Below are 23,531 nucleotides of genomic sequence, written 5' to 3'. Positions count from 1 at the left end.
AAACAACTTTCATGAGATATATAGTTATAAACTATATGCTTAAAGAGTACAATGAGTTTTGACAAAAAAAATGGTGAAACCATCAACATCTAGATGATGGATACATGCATCATATCAGTATTCTTTTCATGCCCCTTTGCAAACCCTCCCTTTTACCCCCTTCCCTAACTGTCCCCTGCCCAAGCCAACATCTCCCCCACAGCTCGAAACGCATCTCCCAGGATTTTCTGTCACTACCAATTAGTTTGCATATTTCTAGAATTTTATAAAAATGGAATTATGGAATCACAAAGCATGTACTTTTTTGGTCTTTTTCTCAGAGTAATTATTTTGACAGCCATCTATGTTTTTACATGTATTATAGTCTATTACTATATTTTACATTTTCATACATTTAGTGTATATAAATACAGTTTTGTTACATGGATATATTGCATAGCGATGAAGTCTATGCTTTCAGTGTAACCACCACCCAAATAGTGTCCATTGTACTCATTAGGTAATTTCTTATTCCTCAACCCCATCCCACCCTTCCACCTTTTCTAGTCTCCAATGTCTGTTATTCCACTCTTATTGCTGACTAGTGTTCCATTATATGGATATGCCACATTTATTTATCTATTCCCTTGTACATAGATATTTGGTTTATTTGCAATTTTAAGCTTTACAAATTAAGCTGCTATGAACATTTGTGTAGAAGTGTTTTTATAAGCACATTCTTTTATTTCATTCAGTTAAACACATGGGAGTGGAATGGCTGGATCACTGACTTCTTAAAAATTAACTTCTTAAAAAAGTGCCAGACTTTTCTAATGTGTTTATACCACTTCATATTCCCATCAGGAGTGTATGATCATTCCAGTTTCTCTATACCCTCATTAACACTTTGTATGGTCAGTCTTAATTTTGGACATCCTAAAAGGTATATAGTATTTCACTGAGGTTTTAATTTGCCTTTCCCTAATGACTAGTGATATTGAGCACCTTTTCATGTGCTTATTTATCAGCTCTATGTCTTTTTTTTATTATTATTATACTTAAGTTTTAGGGTACATGTGCACAACGTGCAGGTTTGTTACATATGTATACATGTGCCATGTTGGTGTGCTGCACCCATTAACTCGTCATTTAGCATTAGGTATATCTCCTAATGCTATCCCTCCCACCTCGCCCCACCCCACAACACGTGATGGTTGACTTTTTTGCCGCCTACTATTTATTTACTTTTAACACTGAGATTTGAGAGTTGTTCTTTATATATTCTGGGTACAAATCCTTTATCAGATGTATGCCTTGCACATGTTTTCTTTCAGTCTGCGGTTTGTCTTTTCATTTCTCTTAATAGTGACATTCAAAGAACAGTTCTCAATTTTGATGAGGTCAAATTTGTAAACTTATTTGTCCCAATGAAAGGTAGATTCAGAGTTGTACTTAAATCTCCTGACACACAATCTAGTGTATTTCCCATAAATTCTGTCTCTCAGGAGTAAAATTCCCACTTAACCTATCCTAAATAAAAAGATACATACTCTCATTCCAAGGGATCCAGAAAGAGCAGCCCCTAACTCTCACCATCAAGAACATTTTTACTAGTGAATTGTTCACCTTACAGTAAATTTCAGAGGGAAATTTTGGGGAAATCTCATTAAGGACTTTGTTCTATACAGTCCCGAGTCTCTTCTCAGGCCCTAATTAATTCTACATTTTTCCCCCTTTTCTACAGGCTACAAGGATTCAATCTGCTTTCCTTTATTTTGGAAGTTGTTAACACCCACTCTACTTTCTGGGTTTATTTCCTAGCAAACCTGCCTGCAGAGTAAGAAACCAAGTTTCTGTTTTCTCTTTCTTAATGTCCTGAGGATAGGCACACAGACCCTTTTTATTTTAAGAAGTTTAGTACTAATCACTATGGAAAAACAGATGGTAATAGCAAAAATAACATTACCAGGAAAGTTACAAAGGTTCTAAAAATTGTACAAAATTCTTACAGTGTATTATCTAGTCCATGGTTCTTGACTCCCTCTAAAAGGCTAACAATCAGCCTGTTTGTAGTAGGTGGGGCTTCTCATCTACCTCTAGCAAAGGTTATTTTCTTCCACACATGCCATTCTTTCTAATCAGAGAATGCACTATGCCCTAAAGATTCAATAAAGGAAAACACTGTATTCCCTTAAGTGGGAAATTTGTATCTCTGCAGGCATTCCAACTTGGTGATAGCCATAGTCCCGACCAAGAATGATTCCTTTTATTTACACAGACTTGGGGTTACCCAGTTGAATCGATACTAAGAAGTCCTGGGAAATAAGAAAAATTCAGAGACAAAAATCTCATTCAGTGAGTTTCTAGAGACTAGAAACACAAATTTTCAGTTTCCAGAAATTAGTAGATAGATTCTGGGGTTTTCCTACTTCTGGGACCTCAGAGATAGAGAATAAGTAAGGATCGACAGCTAGTGGGGGGTTAAGACTGTCAGAAATTAGACATAGTAAAAAAATGTTCCACATAGTAGGCAGTGGGGAGTTACACTCCAGTGGCTGGAGTTGGAAATGAAGTGTTGACTTGAGCCAGTGAGAGAAGCCAGAAATGAGGCCATAATCCTGGAAAGCTGGGTCTGAATGGCAACACCAAATTGAACAGAGGTGAATGCAGAAGTCATTTGGTAGCACTTACTGTAAAGAGTAGGATCAGAGGATCATGCCAGCAGCATGGTAAAATATTTTGATGGCTTTCCACCTTTGGCTACATCTGGTTCTGACATCTTTCACCTAGTTTGCCTTAAAGATGACCTCCTTTGTCAACTGTCTATTCTTATAATACATGGTCTCTATTCACTTGAACCTGTTTTGTGAGTTCATAGATCATTACAAGCGGCAGAAAAGCTGAGTGATCCTGTAGTTCACCCCCCCATTTAACACATAATAAGATACTTTATGGAAAACAAACATAATGAGACACATACGACACTGTGATGATTCCATGAGCAACCAACCAGATGTCAACAAGCTTTGAGGAGATTCTTCAAGACCTTTCTACATCATGGATTCATCCTGTATAATACCTGCCTTCCCTTTGTAATTTCATAGTTCAAAAGTCAAATGAAATGATGCTTATGAAAGCTCTTTAAAAATTATGAAGGCTGCAGGGAAATAAAACCCAAGACTCAGACAGTGATGCAGGCATGTTTAAAATTATAGACTGGGTAATCCTAGGAAACAATTTAGAGAATTTGGGGAAACTTGTTTACAGTTCATATTAAAAAAGGAATGAACAGGAAGTATCTATACGCTAGGGAAAAAGACACAATAATAACAATGAGAACCACCATTTGCTGAATGTGTATTGTGTTCTTGGTGTTCTCATTTTATTCTCACAATGATGTCATACATCATTACCTCTGTTTTCTGAGTGAGGCAACTGACACTTTGAGAGGCTAGGAAAATCCTCCAAGGCCAAGCAATTAGGAGGAGCTAAGGCAAGATTTGGAACTTATCAGTCTCACTGCAAGCCCATATTGTTAACTGACCACATGACCTTGCTTCTTTAACAAAAACAAAACTTCTTGGAGGTTTGGGTGCTATATACATACATATATGTATTTATATTATATTATATAATTATATATATATATATTTTTTGAGACAAAGTCTTATTCTGTCAGCCAGGCTGGAGTGCAGTGGCACACTCTCAGCTCACTGCAACTTCTGCCTCCCAGGTTCAAACAATTCTCCTGCCTCAGCCTCCAGAGCAGCTGGGATTACAAGCATGTGCCACCATATGTGGCTATTTTTTTTTTCTTTTTTTAAGTATAGATGGGGTTTCACCATGTTGGCCAGGCTGGTCTCGAACTCCTGACCTCAGGTGATCCACCTGCCTTGACCACCCAAGGGGTTCAATATATTGGAAAGTGATGGTATTTTGAGCAAGCATAAGCCTGATTTCCTGACTCACCCAGTGATTTCTGAGCAGTGGTGGGGGGCGGGGGGTGGGGGGGGCAGTGGGGGGGGCACGGTGGTGTTAAGTACTTATGAAGGTGATGCCCCAGGAGAAGATGAGTGCTTCAAAGAACTAAGCAGGCTCTCCAGGGGAGATCTCAGTCAAGGGATGAACAAATTATCCAATTGCCCACTATCCACACATTTAAGGGAAAAAAAGAGTTATTTCTTCTGACCTACTATTTGGAAAATGGGATGTGAAGTTGCCTCACTAAAAGGCGAGAGTGGAATCTTCGATGTTGCTGATAATGCCTTATTGAGAGCTGTAGAGGAACTGGCCCCAGTCAAATAAGAGACTTAATTAAAGTTTGGAAATCATTTTACTAGATTGGATAAACAGAGAAAACAACCTCTTTCTCAAGCTACTCACTCCCATGCAGAAACATCCCCTTAGCATCAAAGTTCTGACTATCTAAGACCCAGAGAGATATTCTAAGGGAAAATAGCAACTACTTTGAGATTCCTGTGTGAATAGAATTAAGAGGCATGAGAAATTCCAGCCAGGTGGGTTTTAGTTTTCTAACAGCAGAAGCCAGAAGTAATGGATTTAGACAAAAACTTATTTAGACCCAACTGCTAGAGTTATCAAAAGGAAATTGAACTGAATCTTCTGGAGGCCTGGAGAATTCAGCTTGGTGTCCCCACTTTAGAGTGGTTGTGTATACTGAATGAGTTAACACAGTGATTCTAAACCAAAGGCTATTTTGCCCTCCAGAGGGGAATTGGCAATATTTGGAGACAAATTTGATTGTCATAACTTAACTAAGAGAGTGCTACTGGCTTCTAATGAGTAGGTTGTCATAACTACGAGAGTGCTACTGGCATCTTGTGAGTAGAGATCAGGAATGCTGCTAAACATCCTACAATACACTGGACATCCCCACTCCCTGCCCTGCAATGAACACACCAAGGAATTATCCAGTTCAAAATTTCAACAGTGCTGAGACTGAAAAGCCCTGTGAGAGTGCAAAAATGAAACTCTGAGGACAGTACATAGTACATAGTTTGCTCTCAGTGTCAACTATTGCTTTTATGACTATAGAGCCAGGATAACATAGAACCACTCTGCTGAGGAAGCTGCTCCTGCTGCTGCTGTAACCAAGGAGTCAACTCTCCAATTGTCCCAGCTGCTTAGCCAGTCATCTGGCTCCTGCTTCCAGGAACAGGCTCCTGCAAGGTTCTGATTCTTGGCATCATTACCTCTTGGGTCAAAGTCTAGTGTTGATGTAACTGATTGGTGAAATGTAGATTGCTGACTGTGCTTGAGCTAAAGGCAAGATGGAAAGGAGAGTATCTAACATTTTTGGCCTCTGTAATGGGAGATTGGACCTGCTTCCCACCAAACTTCACAATGAGGTGATTCCCCAAACACAGGAAAAAATTCAATTAGACAAAAGGAATAAGAAATTTCCATTACACTGAGATATTGCAGTCGGTGATCTGGAAAGTGACAGAGATTATTACAAAAATTATTGAGAGAAAGGAAAAGTTATTTTCGATGTTGTTCTAAAACAGTAGGGAGTTTGTATTGAGATATATAACTAGAAGAGAGTTCCACCATTCGACACATTTGTTCTTCTTACTTTGAATTTACAATGAAATTATTAGTACTGAAGTTATTCTTAATGTTCCAATTATTAAGTGGCTCCTTCTAGCCTATATTTTGGTGACTTTTCTGCAGTATTTCACACCACTGACTCTCTGTTGCTTAAAATTCTTTATTCTCTTGATTTCTGCAATATCCTTGAATTTTTTGTCTGGATTCTTCTTTGCCTGTCTCTTAATTCCTGAAGTTATTTAGAGTTTAATTCTTGGTTTTCTTCTTATTCTGCATATTCTCTAGTAGATATTGTCTATGTCCTGAATTCTGCTACCACCTAAGGCTGAATGATATTTTCATTTAAGGCCTTGCTGCAGATCTCTCCATGAAATACTAACCCATTTTGCCACCTACCTACTACTTGATTATCTCAAAGTTAGCCTGTCTAGAATGGACACTATTATCTCTCTTTCTCCTTCACCTTTTTTTCCCCATATTTTCTATCTTGTGTTGCCAAGATTTGCTAAAACAATTAAATAAGTGGGAAATATTCTAGATTCTTCTTCCCCCTTATGCCCATGTTCAATTAACAATTAGGTCCTTTTGACCCTATGTCTCTAATATACTATATTTTCACCTTCTCCAACCAAAATTATTTGTTTACATGTGTTTCAATCACATTAGATAATAAATGTGTTGAAATCAGGAAAACATCTTATTTAATTTTATATTCACAGAACTGAGAACTGAGACTGCCTATGTTAACATAACTTGATTATAAAGATAAAACTGTAAACTAATAAATAATTTTGCTGTTTGTTTCAGGAAATTATTGCAGACCAATTTATCCAGGCAACAGTTTGCCCATCTGGGCAAACAGTTCTCTTATTGGACAACATCATTTTCACTTGGGCAAACAGCTCAATTTTCAGGCAACTGTTTTCTCACAAAGAGCCTTATGTCTATCTTAAACTATTGTGTCATGAATGTTGCCCAATCTTGACAACCTTCACACCTTAAAAAACAAACCTCAAACCATTTAAGTACAGTCCCCTAAACCCTATTAATACCCTTCTGTTGTCTCCTTTTGAGACTGATAAAACCCTGTTAATGTGGCTTTCTCCCTTATTGCAGTATGTTTAATAAATTCTGCTTTGCCAAACAACAGGTTTATTTGGTGGATGTTATAAAGGAGTCAACAATCACCAGGTCCAAACACAATCTTTGACACCTAACAGAAGCTCAATTAAATTTTTTTTCATTAAGCAACTAGGCAGAAACTCAGGTAGGGTATTATATGAGAAAAATATGGGGGAAAGGGAGAACAAGAAGGTATTAGTCACAAGGAAAAAGAAAACTGGTTATACAAGAGTCCAGGAAATCTATTAAAAGGCTAAGGGAATAGAACTGACTCTGAAACATAAGAATCTTAGAGCTCCATGAGATTGTTAATCTATGAGGTTGGCCAATCAATTGTGCACACATGTGTTAGCCTCTGTAAGGTGTCACATAGAAGGGACATGAAACTATCTGATAGATCTTGCAATAAAGAGTGTCACTTTTTTCAGTATTTTCTATTGCTAAAGGGAAGGATTTTTCTGTATTTCTGGTCTAGGATGAAGCTCAAGATTTGCCTGTATGGGTTAATGGGAGATAAACATACATTCATTTAAATATTCAGTATTTAGAGTATTTAGTATTTAGTATTTGCTATGTCAAAACACCATTCTAGTTTCTAGCAACATTGAGATGAATATGGAGGGGGCTGAAAAACTAAGGGTTTATTTTATCAAAGAGAAGCAAATGAAAGGAAATAACATGTTAGAGCCATACAATTCTAAAAGGGCTCATTCATGTTCATAAATTTTCAGATTATCTTCTGCTGACCCTCAGAAATACCTATAGAAGGCAAAAACATCTTCGAAGGAGGTTCTCTTTACTTCACGTGAACTCATCATTAACTTAAGTACTGTAGCCTAGAAATCATTGTCAATTGCATTTTTGTTGCAGAGCAAAACCACCTTTTTTATTTGTTTGTTTAAAGGAGTGGAACACTGAGTAACTCTTGAAATGGAAAATGACTATATATCACTTAGTATAATTATGGCCTTCACCAAAAACTTTATATGTCAAGCCAAATAATTAGTAAAGCTCTCCAGTGTGGTAAATCCAAAATGCTCTTGGTCATTTACTCCAGTGTATAACAGCTTTTAATATCAGTAAATATTTCTTAGCAACAAATGTTAAATCTTCCTTCTCTTGTGAATACTAGGTCTCATTTTCTTGTTCTTGATTCAATAAAGATGAAGACAGTCTGGCTGTTCTTCAAGAAAGAAAAATGTTAGAGGCTTACATTAATTAAACTATTGGTGTATTTGCTGAGGTTCATGAGACGCTGAATTATACCCTAGGAAATAAGACATACATGCAAAAAACAAAACAAAACAACAACAACAAAAAACAAACAAACAGCAAAGTAACAATGCCCAGTTATATAAAGGCCAAAAAGCTCAGGTGAAAAAGTGCGAAGAGAAGTGGAGGCCAAGACAAGAATGTGGGAGAGAATGAAATGTGTGAGCCTCAAACAGAATAGAAAGATGGCCAAAAAGAAAAGGTTGGGGAGGGAAGGAAAGCAGCATGAATGAAGGATGATAAAGGATTAGTTTGAGGGTAAAATTTAACTTTATTCTTAACACCAGAGATCTATATGCTACTCACGGATATTTATTAAATAATTATGAGTAATGCATACTCATTAAAATATAAATACATTGAAGATACAAAGAACAACAAAAATTATCTCTAATCACACTATTCCCTCCTCCCTATTGATGTTTTAGCCTTGTTTATTACAGACTTATTCTGGACACTTTAAAAGGCATCATACTTTCACCCAAATATAGACTTGATTGTGAACTTTTAAATTTATTATTGCATAAGATTTTTTATGTTAGTTATACATCTCATTTGATCAAGTATATATAGCCAAAGTTTTATTTAATAATTCATACATAGTTTTATCTTTGAGTAACCTTATAATTAGAATTTGTATAAATCGTTTTGCTACTAAGATCTTTGTACAAAATACTATTTTTCTGTTTTATAATCACTGAGAATGGAGTGAAATGGAGTGGACAAAACACAGACTTTGGAGTTAAATAGAACTGGTTTTGATTTTCAGTTCTGCTCCTTATAGCTTGTAATTTTAAGCAATGTGTCTAACTTCTCTTGGGCCTTGGTTTCCTAAAATATAAAATAAGAATCACTATGGTTACTTTGTAGTACTATTCTGAGAATAAGAATTAATAACTGCAAAGTGTAATGTGCTTAGAACATTCCCTGACACACAATGAATGCTCATTAAATAAGAGTTATTATCAATATTGTTATGAGTATTAAACCTGATATTATATGGTTCTCCTTAGGGATAATGGGAAATATCCCAGGGTTGGGGTGGGGATAGGAAGATGTCATAAAGGAAAACATGAAAAATAAATTCAAAGTGAAGTTTGTAGCCTGATTTAATAGGATATGAGCATCTATTCAAATTCTACCTTTCAGTTTCCAGATAATCAAGATCATTTTATGATTCTAGAGCAATAGAGTGTTTTAATGAGAGCAATGTACTAAGAGAATTAATAATTAATCTTGTATTTTTCCCCAGGTTAAATAACTTTGATATTATTAACTTTTCCCTATCACACCTCATGTATTCCACATTAACCCTTTGATTCTGCCTGTAGCTTTCCACTTATGTAGATACAACTTCTATTTAAGTCTTTGAGATGATTCCTTAGATCCCATTCCCTACTCAAACATAGATAACTCAGTTTGGCATAAAAAATAAAAATTTGGAATTGCCAAACTACACATCAGAAAAACAAAAAGACAATAACAAAAATTCTATACCTGAATGCCAATTGCAAATCTTTGTCTAGCAAAATAAATTAAATAGCTGAGTCCTGAAAGGTGGCTGCACAAAATACTTTGGAAGGTATTTTATTACTGAACTCTTAATATATGTACTTTTGCATCCATGTAAGTTCTTCAAAGATTTATTCTCTCAATTACCAATCAAAATAACTAATAAAAGGAGAACCAGTGGACCAGGCAGGATTAGAGCTGCCTAGGAAGATAGATGCACTGGCCATAGCATCTCGGCTTTAAACAACCTCACTTACTGCTAATTCTGGACCAAGTGACAGCTAACAGAGTGGCTCATGATTAATCATTTGGATTTTTTAAAAGCCCCAAACCCTGCTTCTTAGGATTTAATTAAGATTGAAACTAAATGTCTTGATTCTTAAGTGTACTTTGTAAGAAGTCAGAAACTTGGTTCCTTTAAGGTAAAACCTGAGAAACAAATTTTTTTTTTTTTTTTTTTTTTTTTTTTTTTTTTTTTTTTTTTTTTTTTTTGGAGGCAGAGTCTTGCTCTGTCGCCCAGGCTGGAGTGCAGTGGCCCGATCTCGGCTCACTGCAAGCTCCGCCTCCTGGGTTCACTCCATTCTCCTGCCTCAGCCTTCCGAGTAGCTGAGGCTACAAGCGCCTGCCACCACGCCCGGCTAATTTGGTTTTGTATTTTTGGTAGAAACGGGGTTTCACCGTGTTAGCCAGGATGGTCTCGATTTCCTGATCTCATGATCCACCCGCCTCGGCTTCCTGAAGTGCTGGGATTACAGGCATGAGCCACCGCGCCCGGCCGAAACACAGTTTTTAAAAAGCCATTGAAAGGTGTTTTGTTTCTTTCTAGAACATTAAAACACACATGCACACATACATACACGCACAAACAGAAGAGAAAGATAACCGTACTCTGATTTTGGCACCTATACTGAAATCTATAAATATTGTTATTACCTGCTTGGGTTTGGATTTCTTTCTTTTCCTTCCTAGGAATGAGTGGCAGTTGTAAATAGTATTTGTTTGTTTAGTTTTTATAATATTCTTAACAAGCACCTTGAATGTCCTTGCCTTCCCTCTCTCAATTGGTTTTCCATGAATATGTCACAAATGTCACTGAAGTAATTAAACAATATGAGCTTTGAAAATTAGCATCTAGAATTTACTTAAAACACTTTATAAAAACAAATCATTTTTATTTTATGATTGAAATATATCTACATGATCATTTTCTTTTTAAGGTCTTTTTCCATTAAAGATGTGTCCTAGCATTTTACATGGTTTTTCTGCCCTCTAGTCTATTCAGCTACCCATTATTAATTATTTGTAAACACAAACTTACATATGCTAAGGGAACTTCCGTTTAAAGGCATTCAATGTTGAATTCCTTTATAATGTCTGTATTTAATAAAGTAAAAGGAGTAAGAAAAAAGATCTGGGAACAGGGCACTGGCTATGTAAGGAGGGCAAGGGTGGGGCAGGGAGTTGGGGGCTTGGAATTTGGTGTTTGATGTTTCAAAGGAGCCATGGCTAGGGCACATGTCAATACATTGTGTAAACCAAAAATAAAATTCCAAGCCCCTGACTGACTGATGATGGACCACCATTCCCAGTCAAGGACAGTCCAAAGTAAACCTGAAAAACTAGTTCAGTCCACATTGACAAGGGAGGGTTGAACAGGCCACATCATACCCTCCTCCCTTTGGAATTTAGGCACAACTGACCAGCATTAATATTAAAACAGAGATCTTAAGACCGACAAAATAGACTCTTTGTAATAATTAATAAGGTATCAATTCCAACATGACTCCAGTATAACATCACATGGCAGATAGCAGGTCCTTAAAGAAACTGAAGTATTTTACCCCCAAATAAATTTCTTTGAAATATTTTGAAATGGCCCTGCAAATCAATCTCTTATGGGGGAAATCTGCATTCTGTAGAGAATTCTCTTCCCTTTCCAGGATCTCTTCCTGATCCAGAAGATAGCTGAGAGTCTGGCACCTTCTTAGGTCTGATAAGAGTTCTGAAGCCTGCTACCCGGAGGCTTCATCTGTATAATAAAAACCTGGGTCCCCACAACCCCTTATCTAGACACTCCTTTCTATAGAGTCCAGGTGTTTATATAATATAGCTCTTTCAACCAACTGCCAATTGGAAAATCTTTGAATCCACCTGTGACCTGGAAGCCCCTGCTTTGAGTTGTCCCATCTTTCTGGATAGAGCCAATGTGGACCTTACATGTACTGACTGATGTCCACCTGTAGCTTCTGCCCTCCTGAAATATATAAAATCAACCTGGGCCGGGCGCGGTGGCTCACGCCTGTAATCCCAGCACTTTGGGAGGCCGAGGCGGGCGGATCACGAGGTCAGGAGATCGAGACCATCCTGGCTAAAACGGTGAAACCCCGTCTCTACTAAAAATACAAAAAATTAGCCGGGCGTGGTAGCGGGCGCCTGTAGTCCCAGCTACTCGGGAGGCTGAGGCAGCAGAATGGCGTGAACCCGGGAGGCGGAGCTTGCAGTGAGCCGAGATCGCGCCACTGCAATCCAGCCTGGGCGACAGAGCGAGACTCCGTCTCAAAAAAAAAAAAAAAAAAAAAAAAAAAAATCAACCTGTAAACCAACCATGGGCACATTTTCTAGGACTTCCTAGGGTTGGGTTGTGGGTCACGATCCTCATATTTGGCAAAGAATAAATTTCTTTAAATATTTTATGGAGTTTGCTTCTTTTCATTGACAATTGTTTTACTGTTTTTCACTTTGTTTTATTATCACACCTAAAGCAATGTTTTGCCTTCTTATGCTTTTTTCCCTACCTAACTGCTGTCCCCACCCCCCTTATACCTATTTTTACACTGTAGGTACATCTGTGTTCTATACATAAAAATTCTATACATAAAAACTTATTTTTACTCCCCCATGTACATACACTCTCTTAGGGGTGATATGGTTCCCAATGTGTTTACTGTGTTTAAGAGAGAGATTGGACGAATGATGTGGTGTAAGAGAAATTTTATATCTCATAAAGGATATGCAGTAGTCAGGATTGATGAACTATTTGAATGGAAAACATCAGAGCCAAAGTCCATTGTTTTGGAGTTATATAAAAGAGGACACTTCTTTTAGGAGAAACTACTAGATGCTATATTGGCAATGTGAGGTCTGGTCAGGTTTGAGTTCATCTGTTGTCCATGGATATGGCTTTCCCATTACAACCACATGAGATACATTCATTCATTCTGCTAATACTTATTCATCAGTTTCTACGTTGTATGTTAAAGTGGTATCTATAACCTGTCCATAGAAAAGTAAATACTTGCTGTAAAATCAGAATTATGCCATGCACTAATCAAATAATCCCACTCATCAGGCTACTGCTGGTATCTTTTCATATGATCCAGGTTAATTATTGCAGAGATTGTTTCAGTAGCCTCATATATCAATTATAAATTCCTATACTTGGATTCTTTCCAAGTATAGGAAAGGTTCCTTAAAGAGAATTCCTTGAAGAGCAAGAGGTATGCTTCAGGTTTGGTGTGTATTATCAGATGAATTATATCTCCCAAAAAGATACGTTAAAGTCCGAATGCCCAGTACCTCAAAATGTGATATTATTTGGAGATAGAGTCTTTGTAGCGGTATTCAAGTTAAAAGAAAGTCATTAGGGTGGACCCTCATCTAATACAAATAATGTCCTTATAAAAAGGGGGAATTTGGACACTGTGTCAGTCTGGTAAGGATTCCATAGCAAAATACCACAGGCTAGACGGTATTAAATAACATTAATTTATTTGGTGGCTAGAAGTCCAAGATCAAGGCTCCCTCAGGGTTGGTGCCTGGTAACACCTCTCTTCCTGGCTTGCTGATGGCCACCTTCTAAGAGGGTCCTCATTTGGCTTTCCTTTTGTGCATACACAAAAAGAGGCCAAAGGCCACCTCTGGTGTCTTTCTCTTCTTCTAAGGACACCAATTCTGTCGAATTAAGGGCCCGCGCTTATGACCTCATTTAACATTAATTACCTTGTTATAGGTTCTACCTTGAAACAGAGGCACACTAGGGCAAGGGCTTCGACGTATGAACTTTGGAGGGACACTATTCAGTTCCTAATAGATATAGGGACTGACTCAGACAAAAAGATGTGAAGTGACACAAGGAGAGGACAGTCATCTGCAAGCCAAGGAGAGAGGTTTGGAACAGATCCTTCACTCACAGCCCTCAAAGGGAGCCAACCCTGCCAGCCTCTTGATTTCAGACTTCTAGCCTCCAGAACCGAGTCAATACATTTCTGTTGTTTAAGGCATCCAGCTTGAACTTAGTTACAGCAGCCCTAGCAAACTAATACAGTGATCCTCACAGTCTCATAAAGTAAAAACAGTTTATGCAAGCCTCATGATCATTAGCCTGAGATACTGGAGGTCTAGCTCAAAGGAGGAAAAGAAAAATAATTAAAGCCAAAGTCTTCTGTAACAAATTTTGAAACCATCTATCAGAATATAACTGGCCCATTATTCTGCTCTAGGCAAAACTACTCATATACAGACCTTGCTGTGCCTGTGGATTATTACCTGCTCTTCTGGGCATTGGACCATTTGCTGTCAGAGTGAATGGAAACTGTGGCAATGATGGGATTCAAGACACACTACCCTAAATTATGGCACCTTGGTATTCTGGAAAACAGAGAAGCAGGAAGGCCACTTTTATCTTCCCTTTCCTCTTCTCGCTTGAAGCAGATCATAACACTCTCTTCTGAGAGGGGCCCTCCCTATACTTCAAGGAAAGGAACATCCTTATCTCTGAAGACACGCGAATACAGAGGAGAATCAGAAAAAATCAGGCCTTGGTAAATCCACCTCCCTAAGTTTATTACCATTAGATTATAGCCTCTTTTGTCCAGTCAGACTTCTCTATGACCTCTTCTTCAAACCTAAGCATAAAAATATACAAGTTTACTTGTTTAAGTCTTCATTTCTGAAGTCTCGTGTGTCACACAAAATCACATAAAACTCAAATAAATGTGTATGCTTTTCTCTTGTTAATCTTTCTTTAGTTATAGAGGCCTCAGCCATGAACTTAGCAATGGGTGAGAAAAAGAAATCATTTCTCTCCTATAGGAGCTTATACTGAAAAGCAAGATAGGGACCTACATGACCATGGTGGAGAAGAAAGTACACTGTGAAGGATAAGGTGGCATGAATGGAGAAGGAGTTAGAGATAAGATTGATTTAAGGATGTGAGTAAAGATAAAGAATCTCTGGGATGGAGAAATGAACAAGGGTCTTGAGAAGTAATGAATTAATTAATTAAAGGGATGATAATCAGAAAAAATTACATTTGTAGAAAGTTGCCAGAGAACACAGGGAGCCCATGGAGAAGACTGGTCAGGATTGGAGAAATGAGAGATCAGCAAGTGAAACTTCATGCTGCATATTCCCAATAAAGCTTATTTACCTCTTTCAAGGGCAAAAGTTCTCAGCTGCTGATTAGGTCAAACTACTGGGATTCTTGGTCTCCCTTTAGAAAATTGTGTTTTATCCAGCTCTTGTACACTTTTTGGCTAACAGGCAACCTCTCTAGTACTACATCACGTAGCCAGAATTCATTGATGTGATACTGGGGAGTTAACAAAAACTGACGGACGTGACATCAGTTCAAAGATTTAAAAAGGAAATAAAATATTTTAGCCATCTTAATACAACTCATTTTATTCACAATAATCTTTACAGATCTTCCATTTTTTTCTGTCTGATACAAAATATTTAGATTATCCTCTCTGTCTCTCTCTAAAACACTATCAAAGATCCACTTGTTTCCATCTGATTATACTGTTGGAAAGAAGATTTTTAGTCCTCTATTTCAACACAGTGGATTTTCCACACTCAAAGTAGCCTTTTTTATGCTGGTGGTTGCATTATGATATAATGAAAGTTGTTTGCTTTTGCTGAAGTAAGAAAAAAAGATGGAGTGAAATCAACTGTGATTTTTTTTTAATGCTAGCTTTTCCTATTTAGAAGATTGTTACTGATGGTATGGCAGAAAACATATTGCTGTATTAACAAGGTCACTCAGTCACAAAATCCTATTAATGTGGAAAATGACAGAACCAAGCTGCATGGTGACAAATAAGGCAAATTCTCACCTTGTATTCTTAAGATTCCTCGTTCAAAATCACACGGATGGCAGGAAAGCTGAGAAGAAATTCAAGAGGTGTGCATGACTCTGTAAAAAACATAATTCATATATCATCAGTAGTGACTCTTATAATTTTATTTTTTTTTAACTTTTTGAAAAAAACTATGGTAGCAAAGTAAATCAGGGAATGCAGTTTCAAATTTATGTTCATATAAAAGACTTATCTACAGAAGTATAAAGAAACCTGCTGAGTAGAAAATTTCAAAATAAACAACATACATTTATAATATCACTGACATGTTTAGTTTTTTGTTGTTGTTGTTAGAATTAAAGGCACCAAAAAGTCATTTGCATTTTAAATGATAGTAAATGCATTTCAGATTTAGTTGTCAATTTAATGAAGCTTCAAATATTGATTTTAGCAAAACAGTAAAGTAGGAAATAAAAATAAAAAGGATTATTATAATGGTATCCTGGAGGGGAAAACTATGGTCACTTCAGTCAATGAGACACTAACTTTAGTGGTGTTGTCTAGGCAAATAAAAATAAAGATTGCCTTGATTTAGCTTAAGCAGGAAAAGGAATCTTGCGGGTTTATGGCTTCATAAATTGTTCTGAATGCTTAACATCCCATGAAGAGGCAGCAAACAATGAAGATACTTCATTCAAGAATACAAAACCAGCATACCCAGGCAAAAGCCTTGTCATTCAGATTTAGCATCTTGTTATCCATGTTTGCATTGCTGAAAGGTCTTCTTTGACTAGTCTCAAAGCTTTTTCACTTAGACATGACAGACCATTTTACTTCTGCATTTTAAACACCTAAGAGTCTGACCTGACTTTATAGCTAAACAAAACCTTCGTATACGAGATTATTTATTTTAATGCTTTATGGCCTTTTGATGAACACAGATAAATTACACACACTTTGAGAACAAACTATTCTTTCACGTGTTGAAAACTTAACTGTTTGGCTCCACCAAATACTTTCATTTCTCATTGGAAAACTTTAGGAAAATTAAAGTTAGATGAATTGTTTACTGTAAGGTTGACATAAAGCAGGATCATACAAAATTGAAAGTTTTACGTAGATTGCCCAGCCAGTGGGATATCATGACTTACCCCACAAAAAATTATACCTGTAACAGTCCTCTCTCTCCATATTCTTTTAGAATTTCTCAAGTAAGAAAAGGATGGTGTTACAGCTTTGCTTATCTTATGTTTCAGCATCAGTTATTGATATAACTACTTTTGTTTTACAGAATAGGAATGGTATAATACATCTTCTTAACAGGACTCCTATCTGGAATATTCTTACCATGATATTCAACTTCTCTGGGTCTAATCTCTAGAGATTCATGTGTACTTACATGAACACCACTTTAGCCAGTAATGACTTGCTCTCTCTGTTGGCTTAGGCCACTTACTTGCCTTTATTTTAGATCCCATTGTTACCTGTATTTTTCAAAGGTATGTATCCTGTCATTCTAGCTTACTGTAAAACCTTAACGATCAAGATTTTCAACTTACATACATATTCTTTTTCATTTACAAAGCAGCAAACACTAGATAGTAACACACTCTTCTCAGACAAAATCCCAATCATGCATCAATTTTTGTTTCAGTTACTGGGATGCCCTAGGGTAAATTAATGTCAGATACTTTTAAAATAAAGTCCTCTAACTTTATAATTCCATTCAGTTTTTTCCCCAGATTTGATTTGTACTTTTTCTGACCTTACTTTTTAACCTGCTATTAACATGTTTTATTATAGTATCTCTTTTTTATCAAAAGTGATGGATGACTAAATAAAAAAGTAGACTATTAGCATATGCTAATAAATGGTTTATTTAATAATTACTTTAAAAACTTTGTTGACTATTTTGATAAATTATTTTGAATTTAGTTCCTGTTTCCAATGAATTCAATCTATGAGGAGAGAGGGTACTAGAGACATACAAAAATTCCAGATTAGACAACAGTATTATATGAGTAAGAACAGAAGATTGTACTAAACGTATTCAGCCCAAAAGCAGAAGGATGGCCTCATTGTGACATTAAAATAGGCCATGAAGAAAGGTGGACTTTAGCTAGTTTAATTTGGGGAAAGACAATTTATAGAATGGAATTAACATAAACCGAAGAAATAAATTAGGAAAAAACATATTTAAGAATTACCAAATTAAAACTGTCTCTCAGACCAGAGTACAATCGAATTAGAACTCAGGATTAAGAAACTCACTCAAAACCACACACCACATGGAAACTGAACAACCTGCTCCTGAATGACTACTGGGTACATAACGAAATGAAGGCAGAAATAAAGATTTTCTTTGAAACCAATGAGAAAAAAGATAACAATGTACCAGAATCTCTGGGACACATTCAAAGTAGTGTGTAGAGGGAAATTTATAGCACTAACTGCCCACAAGAGAAAGCAGTAAAGATCTAAAGTAAAGACCCTAACATCACAATTAAAAGAGCTAGAGAAGCAAGAGCAAACAAATTCAAAAGCTAGCCGAAGGCAAGAAATAACTAAGAACAGAGCAGAACTGAAAGAGACAGAGACATAAAAAGTGCTTCCAAAAAAAAAAAAAAAAATCAATGAAGCCAGGAGCTGGTTTTTTGAAAAGATCAATAAAACAGATAGACCGCTAGCCAGACTAACAAAGAAAAGAGAGAAGAACCAAATAGATGCATTAAAAAATGATAAAGGGGATAGCACCACCGATCCCACAGAAATACAAACTACCATCAGAGAATACTATAAAGACCTCTACACAAATAAACTAGAAAATCTACAAGAAATGGGTAAATTCCTGGACACATACACCCTCCCAAGGCTAAACCAGGAAGAAGTTGAATCACTGAATAGATCAATAACAAGCTCTGAAATTGAGGCAATAATTAATAGCCTACCAACCAAAAAAAAGTCCAGGACCAAATGGATTCAGAGCCCAATTCTACCAGAGGTACAAAGAGGAGCTGGTACCATTCCTTCTGAAATTACTCCAATCAATAGAAAAAGAGGGAATCCTCCCGAACTCATTTTATGAGGCCAGTATCATCCTGATACCAAACTCTGGCAGAGACACAACAAAAAAAGAGAATTTTAGATGAATATAACTGATGAACATCGATGCAAAAATCCTCAATAAAATACTGGCAAACCGAATCCAACAGCACATCAAAAACCTTATCCACCACAATCAAGTTGGCTTCATCCCTGGGATGCAAGGCTGGTTCAACATACGCAAATCAATAAACGTAGTCCATCACATAAACAGAACCAATGACAAAAAACACGATTATCTCAATAGATGCAGAAAAGGCCTTCAACAAAATTCAACAGCCCTTCATGCTAAAAACTCTCAATAAACTAGGTATTGGTGGAAGGTATCTCAAAATAATAAGAACTATTTATGACAAACCCATAGCCAATATCATACTGAATGGACAAAAACTGGAAGCATTCCCTTTGAAAACTGGCACAAGACAGGGATGCCCTCTCTCACCACTCCTATTCAATATAGTGTTGGAAGTTCTGGCCAGGGCAATCAGTCAGGAGAAGGAAATAAAGGGTATTCAATTAGGAAAAGAGGAAGTCAAATTGTCTCTATTTGCATATGACATTATTGTATATTTCGAAAACCCCGTTCTCTCAGCCCCAAATCTCCTTATGCTGATAAGCAACTTCAGCAAAGTCTCAGGATACAAAATCAATGTGAAAAAATCACAAGCATTCCTATACACTGATAACAGACAAACAGAGAGCCAAATCATGAGTGAACTCCCATTCACAATTGGTACCAAGAGAATAAAATATCTAGAAATCCAACTTACAAGGGATGTGAAGGACCTCTTCAAGGAGAACTACAAACCACTGCTCAACGAAATAAAAGAGGACACAAAAAAATAGAACATTCCATGCTCATGGATACGAAGAATCAATATTGTGAAAATGGCCATACTGCTCAAGGTAAATTATAGATTCAGTGCCATCCCCATCAAGATGCCAGTGACTTTCTTGACAAAATTGGAAAAAACTACTTTAAAGTCCAAATGGAACCAGAAAACAACCTGCATTGCCAAGACAATCCTAAGCAAAAGTAAGAAAGCTGAAGGCATCATGCTACCTGACTTCAAACTATACTACAAGGCTGCAGTAACCTAAGCAGCATGGTACTGGTACCAAAACAGAAATACAGACCAATGGAACAGAATAGATGCCTCAGAAATAACACCGTACGTCTACAACCATCTGATCTTTGACAAACCTGACAAAAATAAGTAATGGGGAAAGGATTCCCTGTTTAATAAATGGTGCTGGGAAAACTGGCTAGCCATATGTAGAAAGCTGAAACTGGATCCCTTCCTGACACCTTATACAAAAATTAATTCAAGATGGATTAAAGAGTTAAATGTGAGACCTAAAACCATAAAAACCCTAGAAGAAAACCTAAGCAATACCATTCAGACATAGGCATGGGCAAGGATTTCATGACTAAAACGTCAAAAGCAATGGCAACAAAAGCCAAAATTGACAAATGGGATCTAATTAAACTAAAGAGCTTCTGCTTGGCAAAAGAAACTACCTTCAGAGTGAACAGGCAACCTACAGAATGGGAGAAAATTTTTGCAAACTACCCATCTGACAAAGGGCTAATAGCCAGCATCTACAAAGAACTTACACAAATTTACAAGAAAAAAACAACCCCATCAAAAAGTGGGCAAAGGATATGAACAGACACTTCTCAAAAGAAGACATTTATGCAGCCAAAAGACACATGAAAAGATGCTCACCATCACTGGCCAGCAGAGAAATGCAAATCGATACCATAATGAGATACCATCTCACGCCAGTTAGAATGGCGATCATTAAGAAGTCAGGAAACAACAGATGCTGGAAAGGATGTGGGGAAATATGAAAGCTTTTACACCGTTCATGGGACTGTAAATTAGTTCAACCATTGTGGAAGACAGTGTGGCTATTCTTCAGGGATCTAGAACTGGAAATACCATTTGACCCAGCAATCCCATTACTGGGTATATACCCAAAGGATTATAAATCATGCTACTATAAAGACACATGCATACATATGTTTGTTGCAGCACTATTAACAATAGTGAAAACTTGGAACCAACCCAAATGTCCATCAATGATAGACTGGATTAAGAAAATGTGGCAAATACATATACCATGGAATACTACGCAGCCATAAAAAAGGTTGAGTTCATGTCCTTTCAGGGACATGTATGAAGCTGGAAACCATCATTCTCAGCAAACTATCACAAGGACAGAAAACCAAACACCACATGTTCTTACTCATAGGTGGGAATTGAACAATGAGAACACTTGGACACAGTTCAGGGAACATCACACACCAGGGCCTGTTGCGGGGTGGGGAACTGGGGGAGGGATAGCATTAGAGAAATACCTAATGTAGATGACAAGTTGACAGGTGCAGCAAACCAACATGGCACATGTATACCTACATAACAAACCTGCACCATTGTTCACATGTACCCTACAACTTAAAGGATTAAAAAAAAAAATGAATTACCAAACTAGAACCATCCTGAAAGAGTTGAGTGTAGATAGAACTGGTTAAATAATGATATTAGGTATTTGAATATATATTCAAATAATATACTCAAACAAACTGTAAATTGTAGATAGAAAAACTAAACTGATGAACAACTAATTATTTGAGAAGAATATTGTAGGTAAAACTATTACAAAAATAAATGGAAAAAAATAGTAATATTACAAGTGAGGAAGTACATAAAAAAAATCACAGATACCAAAGAACTTATTTCAATAAAAATAAGATACCATCTGCTCAACCAAAAAATAAGTCACACTATAAAGTTGCAAAAATTAAATGGGAGGCATATCAGCACAGGAATAAACTTATAGACTAATTAAATTGAAAACAATATTCAATAGAAGCCCAAGATGTATATATAACTTTACTACTTTATAAAGGCAGCAATTCAGATCAGTTAGAAAGATTATTCAATGACTACTGTTAGGCAACTGGCTGATCCATTAGAAAAATATAGTTAGATTATTTTCTCATACCACATATCATGTGCAGAAATAAAAAATTTAAACAACACATAAACTTGCTTTAAAAATATAGACAAATATTTATAAATTTCTGGTATGCAAAAAGCCATTCAGAGAATGACTCAGTTTCTTCAAATAGTAAAATTTTTATTAAAACAAGCAAACGAAAAGTAATGAAGTCTATTTATTTAAAAAACAATAGAACAAAACCTGCTTTTTATATATGATTGAAAAAGTAAAAACCATTTATAACCAGTATTTTTTAGTTACTAAAAATCTAGCTGTGTGGCATCAACATGCAACACACACACGTACTTTTTTTCCTTTAGAAGAGATATGGTTTTGAAATGTATGTGTGTGTATATGTACAACTGTCTACACACAAATACATACACATACATATGTATCTCTAAAGTTTTTAGTTACCACTAAAAGGAAATGATTGTGATATAAATAGAAGAGGAATGTTTGAAAGGGTATTGGATGGGTCACAGATTCCCTAGAAGGATGGCACAATAAAAGGAATCGAGGCAGGCTAAGTGATATAAACCATAACCCAAATCCTGTTTAGAAACCTTTTTCACTGCCATTACTGCCTCTGGAGATGTTCTCACTGTGATTGCTGGAAAGAATTCTCCTGTGTCCTGGCTTCTTTGTGTCACATCTGATTAGACAAACCTGTATTTTGGATCCTAGCCTTGGCTACCAGGGGACTGAGGGAAAACAGCTATTTGATTTCAATTTCTGTAGTAGGAGGCAACCATCATACACATAACAGACGCATCCCTCAAAAACAAGAGAAATGAACCATGGATTTACAGAAATGCATGTGCATGCTGTGTGTGTCTGTGTATATGTGCTTAGATTCCATTTATTTTGCTCTGTGTAACATGATACTGACACTACATTCTGTCTAAAATATCTTATATATTGATTTGGTATTTATTGCATAAACAACAAATGTTGCATACAAAAGGCTTTTTTGCCCATTCAGAAATGTGTAGTTTGAGAGATAAGATCAGTCTACATGGAATATTTAAGTAATACTGTAAGACAGTATAAATAAATTTTACAGCTGATAATTGCTGATGAAAACTAGAAAGTAGACAGATTTAAGTAACTGGAATAGGTGAGAGGTTTTGTATTAAAAGTACTGATTTGAAATGGACTTTGAAAGATGGATAGTATTTATTACATATTGCCTATATGTCACTGTTTACTTAGCTATGCATATGTGGAAAAGTATGCTTAATATATGAATATATTTTCATACAAAAGATACACTTGGATAGTCAGTTAATTGATTAGCAACCTGTATATAGAACATTTTGGGAGTGGATTCAATTTTTCTCAAATAATCCTTTTACTTTGGTAATAATGCCCTGTACTAACTCCAATTCTATAAATTTTGATCAAGTATATATACATAAATAGTGTACAAGTTATAAATTTGAACATCTTAATAAATTTTCACAAAGTGATCACACCATATAATCACCACACAGATTAAGAAATATGACATTTCCAGCATTAGAAACCCCCAGGTTTTCTCTGTCCAGTCACTGTCTTCAACAGGAACTAATATCTTGACATCCATCACCAGAGTCTTGCCTTCTTTAGAACATTATATAAATGGAATCATACAGAATGTGTTATTTTATTGTAGCTTCCTTCACTCAGCATTGTATTCCTGAGATTCATACGTTACACAACAGTATTTTCCCTCTTCATTTCTATGTAGTATTCCATCATATGAATATGTTACAATTTATCCATTTTACTCAATTTTATTGTTTGCAAATTTTGGATTTATCAATATGGTTTCTGTGAACATTCTTTGTGGTGTACACATGCACATATATTTGGCAAACATTTAGGAGTGAAATTTCTTGT

The 23,531-nt window shown here is 36.3% G+C and overlaps 1 long non-coding RNA gene across 1 annotated transcript in view; it reads right to left on the bottom strand.

The window, feature by feature from the left end:
- Positions 1–15,572: 15,572 nt before the first annotated feature.
- LOC129140483 (uncharacterized) overlaps positions 15,573–23,531 on the bottom strand; it is a 28,392-nt gene continuing 20,433 nt past the window's right edge. The window contains exon 4 of the long non-coding RNA XR_008543680.1: positions 15,573–15,652. This is a non-coding gene — a long non-coding RNA (uncharacterized LOC129140483). The remainder of the gene's footprint in view (positions 15,653–23,531) is intronic.

This window comes from Pan troglodytes, chromosome 12, assembly GCF_028858775.2.
Source record: "Pan troglodytes isolate AG18354 chromosome 12, NHGRI_mPanTro3-v2.0_pri, whole genome shotgun sequence".
NCBI lineage: Eukaryota > Metazoa > Chordata > Mammalia > Primates > Hominidae > Pan > Pan troglodytes.
This window is presented reverse-complemented; position numbering and strand designations above follow the sequence as displayed.